This window comes from Poecilia mexicana, unplaced genomic scaffold, assembly GCF_051168715.1.
Source record: "Poecilia mexicana isolate PSO_F unplaced genomic scaffold, ASM5116871v1 scaffold_16, whole genome shotgun sequence".
NCBI lineage: Eukaryota > Metazoa > Chordata > Actinopteri > Cyprinodontiformes > Poeciliidae > Poecilia > Poecilia mexicana.
In genome coordinates this window covers 22,561,708-22,570,663 of record NW_028263385.1, presented here as the reverse complement: position 1 = coordinate 22,570,663, position 8,956 = coordinate 22,561,708, and the positions used below count along the sequence as shown (strand labels likewise).

Genomic DNA, 8,956 nt, shown 5'->3' with positions numbered 1-8,956 from the left:
GACTGGATGAAACACGGTGTGCATTGACCTGGTTGTGCCATTTGAGGGCAGTGCAGTCTCAGAGATTTGGGCAAACACGGCGGCCTCGTGCACGTTCTGCTTAGTTTAACAAAGAGGACAAGTTGACTTAACCTTTTTCTGGAGTCTGCGCTCTAATAAATAGGGAGAGATAGGGGACAATAAATTAAAGTGAATTTATTGATATGTAACTTCAGCGTACTAAATGCCCTAAAATGCCTGAGCGTTTTCTTTATTAGCTTATCAATGAGTTACTCTGTTTCGGTATCAGACAAGTTTGTGAGGTTAGAAAAAAAAACAAAAAAAAAAAACTATATTACCTGTTGTCTCAATACGGCGCAAAAAAAGTTACATTTAGCATTAGGATTTTTTTTTTCATTTTTATCTGAAAGTTAGTGTTTTTTTTATGTGGGCTTTTATATTTGGTTGAGGGAAAAAAAAACTATATAAATTTGTATGGTAATGAAAACAATAAAAATCTGTGCTAATGACAAATGACAATGAACAAACATTAGTGTATGTGAGAACATGGATTTCAATTTCAATTTTTACAAGTTCTTATTTCCACAAAAATATATGCAAAATGTAAAATGTACCTATATTCTTTAAGCATTGTGCTTCAACTATTTTAAGTAAATGTAAAAAAAAAAAAAGAGAAAAAAAATACACTTAATTAGCTGTGACAGATGAAGAGTAAAAGTAAAGTTTTGGTATTTCTATTAGTTGCTCTAATTAAAAAAGATATATATAAACAAAGAGAGACTTACATTTAGGTTGCTTATGCCAACATAACTAAACTACTTGCTATTACAGCCGTACTCCTGTGGCCTCAGCACTGTCTGACTTCTCGTTTAATCTATGTAAAACAAAGACCCGAAAAAACGCTTGATAGGTGAAAGAGTAGAGGCAGCATCAAACATAATGACAGGCCGGCCCTTCCAAATAACTGGTTGCACGGCATTTTAAAAAGCTTTTATCACTGCAGCTGCATATGTAAGTGTCAGCTTATAGTTGCTTAAAGAGACACTTTTTTTTTTCTTTCCTTTTTTTCTTTTTTTTACAGTGGCAGCCTACGCAAGCTACTTAATAATGGTTATTTTCATTTCATTGAACCACGCTTTATGAATAAAGAGATCAAAGTGTCGCCAGTCTTAAGTGGTGTTTTTGGTATGTGAGAGAATAGGTGTTTTTTTTTGTTGTTTTTTTTCAGTTGTGTTCAGTGCAGCAAGTTTAAGATTTTTACCTGCTAACAGCCCTTCTCCTCACTGAGACGATGCACCGCGTCTCAGTTTACGGAGTGCAGAGTTTTACTGAACTGTTAGCAGCCTCATTTATTATTTTATATTAAAGTTTTTGAGAAATGTAAATTCTCACATTGCAGTTTTAATTATTTATTTATTTATTTTTTGTTTTTTTTTCTACACAAAGAGAACATTTGCAGAACAACATAAGTATGCCATGTGACGAGTAAACCCAGAAACCACTTGAAGTACACACGAGGTGTTAGGGGATTCGCTGCACATCCATTGCACCACATAAAATTGGAACACATAAACAAAGCACATGGTGTAAGCTGCATGCTTGATTTTGCTGCACTTCATGATTGATAATGTGATCTAGTGATCCCTCCTGAGTCTTGGTGCAAAGCTCTGCATCATGCCTACTCAACCATAACCCTGATCTCACTGGAGCCCTCCTTTATCTGTGTGAAGAAGTGCAAGTGGATTTTCATGGAACACGGTTGTTCATATGTCTGCATTTTCTGAAAGTGCAGGGAGGCTCATATATGGGTGGCGTAAGTGTAATAACTGTAATTTTCCGAAGATCCTCAAATTTTAAACCAACATGATGAATGCTTTTTACACCATTTTTTCCCCCCTTCTGTCACTGCTATTATGCAGCTTAAAGCGCTGCCCTAAAAAAAGATAGTGTGTGTATATTTGCTTGAAAATGTGCAGGGAGGAGAGAGAGAGACAGAAAGAGAGAGAGAGACAGAAATAGAGAGAAAGAGAGAGAAATAGAGAGGGAGAGAGAGAGAGCACTAATTCCAGACACCTTCTTGTCATTGGTTTGCCTCCTAATAACACCTTCCTCTTTCTTTCCCACCTCTCCCTCCCTCTCATTTCCTTTCTTTCTCCTTTCTCCTTTTTGCCTTCCTGCTGCTTGTTTCTTGTGACAGGGGAAGTGGCAGCTCCTGGTGACCCTTGAACCTTGGTTGGTCACTTAAGCAGATACATGGGACGTTGAGGGGCTTTGTTGGAGGACGACAAGGACTCCAAGAAACCAAGGCCAAGCCTAATCAGATGAAAGGGAAAAGTTATTGTTTGTTATTGGGACTTCAGAGGTGGAAACCAAAAGAGGCTGGCTGTCGTTTTTATGCAGCCAGCGCATGAATAAAAACCATGTTAAAGTTTCTTGATCTCTAGACGAACAAACACGAAGACTAGACCAACCTTGTCTTCGGTGACATGCAAAGCAAAAATATTTAATAGAACTGAAAAAAAGTAAGGAGAACATGTACTCTTGTAAAACTATAGTCACATTCTGAGAAATACCATTTCTTTAAATCTCATAACGTTTAGAAACCCAAATATTTCTCATCAGAGAGAGTCTCTGTCTCATGAGGTAAGGCCAGTGTTAGAAACTCTGACTTTGAATGTGAGCGCTATATGGCTTCTTTCAAGAAATCATTTAAATCATAAACCTACAAAATCAAACCCTGTCAGAGGTGGCCACTCATAAATTACAAACTGAATCAATTTTATCCTGCAAACATTTTGAGCTCTCATGCAGAAAAGAAAAGCAAAAAAAAACAAACAAAAAAAAAAACTCTGTGAATCTCAACAGGAAAAATACACAGCTTTACACATAAAATTACCACCAGACATTTAAGATTCTAAAAGTTTAAACACACTTAATCAGCTCGACTCTATTTTCCAGCATAACCGTGACTGAAAAAAAAAAAAACTACCCTCAGCTGAAGTCCAGTGATCTACACATATATACATACATACTTGTAATAGGACAGTCAAAGTTAATAAGACATGATGAACTTCGATTCATTTTTTTTTTGTAATGTAGCTCAGTTAGCAGCTTCCGTGATGGTCATTGTATTTCCTTCACTGCAGAACCCTCAACTATCAGCTCTCTTTAAAAAACAAAACAAAAAGGACAATATAGTCTCAGTGGCCCCTGATCACTTGCTAAATCCACAAAAACACCACCCACAGGATGCAAAACAACAGTTCACCACATACGCATGAGTGATCACAAAGCATTCTTTGCTTTTTCTTTTTTTTTTTTTTTTTTTCACTCTCATGATGTTGCGTTGTTTTGCTTGGGACCACATTGTCTCAGAGGCTCACTTAATAAATTCTGCACAATTAGTGGGATTGAAATTTATTGACAGAACAGCAGCGAGCCGGTCTGCCTTCCTGCCCAACTGCGTGGCTCTCATTGTCCAGAGTGTTCGGAGCATATGCTATTGAGCCGCACTGCTTGCTTGACAGCAAAGGGCTGGTTCAATTACATCAATTGCTTGATGACTGAGGAGAGAGCAGCGGGGCCATGCATGCTAGTTTGTGATAAGAGGGGAACTCTGCGCTGCCACGGCCCTCATTATGCAAGTAACCTAGAAAACCCGGGGAAACTGTACACAGTACAAAGCATATGTTCTGTGTTTCTTTTGGGCAGGGAAATTGATTCCGAGAAAGAAATGATGTAGACAATGTGAGGCAGGGCTGACGCTCTGACAAAGACCGATGTACTGTTTTAAGGTGGGTGGTGTTCTCACACCGGGGAATATTTCCTTTTTGAAATCAGCCACACATTTCCATTCTGCTCTGGGTGGATCAAGAATGTAAGCATTTACTGAAAAGTCCCCCACATAATAACTAGCCTGTGGTTTCACTGTTTTCCCTCTCAGTTTATTTTAGATGCACAAGTTGACATAGTGCCACAACTGGGTTCTCTGCAGGCTTTTCCCTCATCGTTTTTATGTGTCATCTCTATGGAATACATCAAAAATAATAATAAAGACGATGATAAAATAAAGCAGGTGGAGTACATGCATATTTATTTATAACTTAAATTGTAAAAAAAAAAGAAGCTAATTTGTACTGTCAATTTTTCCAGATGGAGTTTGTGGCCATATCTTCAGTTTTATTTTCATTTGCAAGGCTTATAATTTCATAATAGGAATCGGAAAGAATAATTTCAGTGCCAAGGTAGACATACTGGCCAGCTGCAGAGCTGCTAAATTTGAACTAGACTGTAAAGTGAGAGAAGGTTTCGGGGCACAACAGAGTCCATGTCACATCAGGAGTTACAATTATATTTAATATATTGTGTAACATATGATTGAGCCTTTCTGTTGGGAGCGTCCATTAGTTTTTTCATGAGTAGACCTGACTTTTTACCAAGTGTGTAAATCACAGTCAGAGAGAAGTTACGGAAAATATCGAATAAATATAGGCATTTACTCTTTGAGTAAAACAATCTCAAGAATATATGATGATGATGATGAGATATCTGAACTACTTTTAGCAGTTTCTTACTAGCCACAAGTGTCATTTAGATGGTCAACATTGTTAATTGCATCAGTTCGAAATGATGCAAAGCATGTGACACGTAACAACACACTGTTGTCATGAGTCTTTCTTGCTGGAAGGGGTTTCCCAAACGGCTGTGCTTCGATGCATTGAAGTACAACTTATACACTGGATTGTGTAAATACCAAACCGATGACAAAGTTATACTTTTTAAAAATTCCTAGACAAGAACACTGGAAAATGTAAGTGAATTTGTTGCATGCATCCATCCATCCATCCATCCATCCATCCATCCATCCATCCATCCATCCATCCATCCATCCGCTATACCTGCTTACCCTTTATTAATTATTAATTAAATAAAAACAAATCAAACCATCAAATCTGTTCCATAGTGGCCGAGTGATATTTTCTGTTTTTCTGTTTAAAACCAAAGTACATACTTAACTGTGATCTTGTGTACACACACACACACACACCCAAACATATATTAATAAGCATAAGTTATCATATATATATATATATATATATATATATATATATATATATATACACAGTAAAAACTGCTGGGTTAAAAATAACCCAATACGTAACCCAGCGCTGGGTCAAATATGGACCGACCCAACGCTGGGTTGTTTTAACCCAACTGGGTTGGGTTGAGGGTTTGACCCAGCACATTGGGTCATGGCAACTAACCAAACGTTGGGTTAAATTGACTTGTTTAAATTGGTTAAATTGACCCAAAATTGGGTTGAAATTCATAACCCAACACAAGGGTTATTATACCACTATAGTTGGGTTAAAAAAAAAATTATTTTAAATTTCACTATATAAAAAAAGGATTAAAAGGCATATGAATTTAAAGCTTCTTTTATTTCCACATGATACATATATAGAGCCAGCAGATTTCATTTACAAAAGTTACAAAACATAAGTAGTTAAATCACTTCAATTCATTTGGCTACAACTCCAGAAGTATCTTTTACTCCACATTAGAAAACATTTAATGAAAAAACGTCTGTTTTAAAGCAAACTACAAGTAAACCTTTCAGCCATTAAACAAGGAGCATTTTTAACGACACTTTAGCATTTTGCCTGTCTCCCTGCATGAGGACATATGGGTTCCATGTTGTCACATTTTGTAGATGCACCACCAGGTTTGTCCCAACCTGATGCAGAGAGAAGACAAAAAAAACAGGCCATTAGTGATGAACTTATATAAACAGCAAACAATTTGAGCATAATTCAGAGATGAATGTTGACTTACAGGCTGGATATCAATGAAACCTTCTGAACTTCCAGGTTGATGGATCTGAAACTCTTCTCCCAAATGTGTAAGGTGGAACAGGGAGGAGAACTGGCAGCAGCTGCAGGGCTACATCATCTTGTCTGCATGGCAAACATAAGCTTGTGTTAAAATGTTAAATGTTAACAGTTTATAAACATATCTTCAGCTTCAATACCTTAAGGGAGAAAATTCATGTTGTTGAGAAGATGGCCGCTCCTTTCTCTTCTTGGCCATACAAAAGATCTTCGTTGAGAACAAGAGAGAGAAGCACAAAAACAGGCCTTTAGTGAATTTAAAGGTAAAGGGATACATTCTCAAAAACTAATTTCTGACTGATTCTAGTTTAACACAAAACCTCACTATTGAATGTGATGCACTTATTTAAACGATCTGAGCATTATTCAGAGATGAAGGTTGACTTACAGGCTGGATATCAATGAAAACATCTGAATTTCCAGGTTGATGGATCTGAAACTTCTCCCAAATTAGTAAGGTGGAGCAGGAAGGGGTACTGGCAGCAGCTGCAGGACTACATCACCTTCTGTATCAAACATAAGTTAGTGTTAAAATGTTGCAGTAACTAGAAAGCATGAAAACATTTTAGAGAACATTTCTTCTGAGCTTCAATACCTTGAGGGAGCAGACTCATGTTCTTGGTCATGCAGAATGTCTTCCTTGAGAACGAGGAGTTTCGCTTAATTCTCCTGAAGATCCTGGATGTAAAATTACAAAATCTATCAGAAAAGACAAAATCACAAATCAAACTTTAAGAATGACTGAAATCTTATAGCTGCAAATAACTTGTAATTAGCCAGCAATTTCAAATGTTCAGAGTAATTTTATGTTCCTAAAAATAAATATAGCACTTAATAAAATAAAATGACACATATAATTTAATTTAGAAGTAAAACTTAACACAAACTTAGTGCTGAATAACTTTCAGCACCAACTTTAAATAAATGTATTTGTAATTAATAGTAACAATAATAATAAAATGAGCAAACATTAACATTAGATATTGTATTAGTTTTGCTTTTAATTCGTTGCCGAAAACCAGCGGGAGTTTGAAAGCAATGTGCCGGGAGACGGTCGTTCTCTTTCGGCTTAACGAGCCGCTCCGCCCGGTCAACTGACGGAGCGGGCGAGACGAGCCGGCGGCTGGAGGGGAGCGATAAGTCCGAACACGTCCGAGCATGTTTGTAATTAAACTATATGTTAATAAACCGAGCGCATAATTCAGGTTTACACAACTAATTTATCGCCTAATAACTTTGCAAAAGTTATTTTATTTTCAACAAGCATAATATACCCACATTATTAAAGCTCTGCTCGCTCTCCTGCGCCATTACTGCTGGTGTTCGAACACGTAGCCTCAGCCCGCTGAGGATGCGCGCGCATATTGCAAAAATCAGGGGACAAACCGTCAACTACCTTTTCTTTTAAAACTAAATCGTTTTTTAAAAATTTGACTATGTTAAGTTACGAACAAATATGATTGAGGTTATATTAAAAACTGAATTTAATTTACTTGACAAATTGTGCCCTTCCCCTTCATCTATTTTTCCCCAACATCCGTGTTATAGCAACACCGAAGCTCTTTGTCAGAGCAACCTGCCATAATAAACATTTCAAACAACCATAAAAATAAATATCAAACATGTTTGAAATAAATTCAATTTATGTATAAAATTCTATTAACGTTGAAAGTTTATCTTCTTTTTACTTACCATGTCTTATTTCAACGTAGAGGAGAAGTCCGATATGCAACGTTCACAGTCATGTTGAAAATGGAGGCTTGTGAAGAGGGGCGTGGCTTCTTCCAAGTTTCATCTTTAACCCAACCGTTTGGGTAAATCTACCCACCCAACTCCTGGCCCAACAGAAGTGTGCAAGATGTAGACTTCCGATAAATTTCTGACCCAACTCATGAGTTATGAATTTTGACCCAATATTTGGTCAAACTAACCCAACCTATGACCCAACAGCTTCAACCCAGAAATTGGGTTATGAAAATAACCCAGCATTTTTTACTGTGTATATATATATATAATGAAGGATTAATGATCTCCCAGAACAACCAGCCTTTGTGTTCTACCTTTTGTTGCCAGACAAAGACACAACGCTGTGACATTCAGTATTATTTATCGCAGGCTTTGAATTGACTCGTCAGCCCAAAGGACTGCAGTTAGCCAGTTAGCTATGAGCATTCTGTTTGTGTCAACAGCCCCTTTGTGTGCATGGAGTGATTTATTATGTAAAATAGGGCAGGTTCGGGTGGGGGTAGCGAGGAGGGTGACACTGACCTTCCTTTAATTAACACTGATGGAGACCAAGGTGAGAGGCAAGATGATGAAGATGGATCTTTCCACATAAATCATCCTTCCTTCGGGCTGCTGTACGTATATGTGTGTGTAAATGTGTGTTAATGTAATTTCTATCAGAAATAACCTTGTGGTTCACAGGTTAAATGAATGTTTTCATAGGTGCACAACCTTCATTATTTACCCCCAATGGGCTCCCCCTTTGTGGTTATACACTCAAAGGTTTAATTGATTAATTCTCCCCCAACCCACCCAACCCCACGCTCCAGTCAATCTAATAATTCTAATGCACATTTTCTGTTGTCCTTCGGGGGTGAAAAAATGAATATGGGCATTTTAAATGATGACAAGACTGCTGCATGGGCTTGTATGGGTAGCAAGACAGTAATATGTCTTGTACAGCAAAATATGGACAGCCTCTGGACCACCTGGGGCCTAAATATTGTGCAAACAATCATATACTCAGCTTTTAGATTTTATTCAAGGCACACACACACTCTGAAACAAAACAACAAAACAAAGCACGATGCAAAGCTAAAAGGTTGTGATTTATTTGATAAAAGGGAAAATTTTCCAGCAAATCTTGATTGCAGCACTCATAAATCCCTTTGTTTTTTTCAGTATATATATATATATATTTATATATATATATATATATATAAACACTTGTCATGCCGATGAGTACTTAGACACAGAATTTCAGAGGCAGGCCATGTATGTTCCCAAGGTTCCTTATGGGATACACTTACTCTTTCCTCTGTTCAGTTAGCAATAAGTCC

The 8,956-nt window shown here is 37.2% G+C and overlaps 1 long non-coding RNA gene across 2 annotated transcripts; it reads right to left on the bottom strand.

Annotated features, from left to right (window-relative positions):
- Positions 1-5,422: 5,422 nt before the first annotated feature.
- On the bottom strand, positions 5,423-7,899 carry LOC148155082 (uncharacterized). 2 transcript variants are annotated; one of them, XR_015765713.1, is made up of 6 exons: positions 7,584-7,899; positions 6,487-6,590; positions 6,280-6,397; positions 6,032-6,099; positions 5,836-5,957; positions 5,423-5,737 (listed from the first exon to the last, which is right to left on the bottom strand). It is a non-coding gene; the product is annotated as an uncharacterized LOC148155082 (long non-coding RNA). The 2 variants fall into 2 exon arrangements; XR_015765712.1 differs by having other exon boundaries at positions 6,487-6,569.
- Between the last annotated feature and the right edge of the window lie 1,057 nt (positions 7,900-8,956).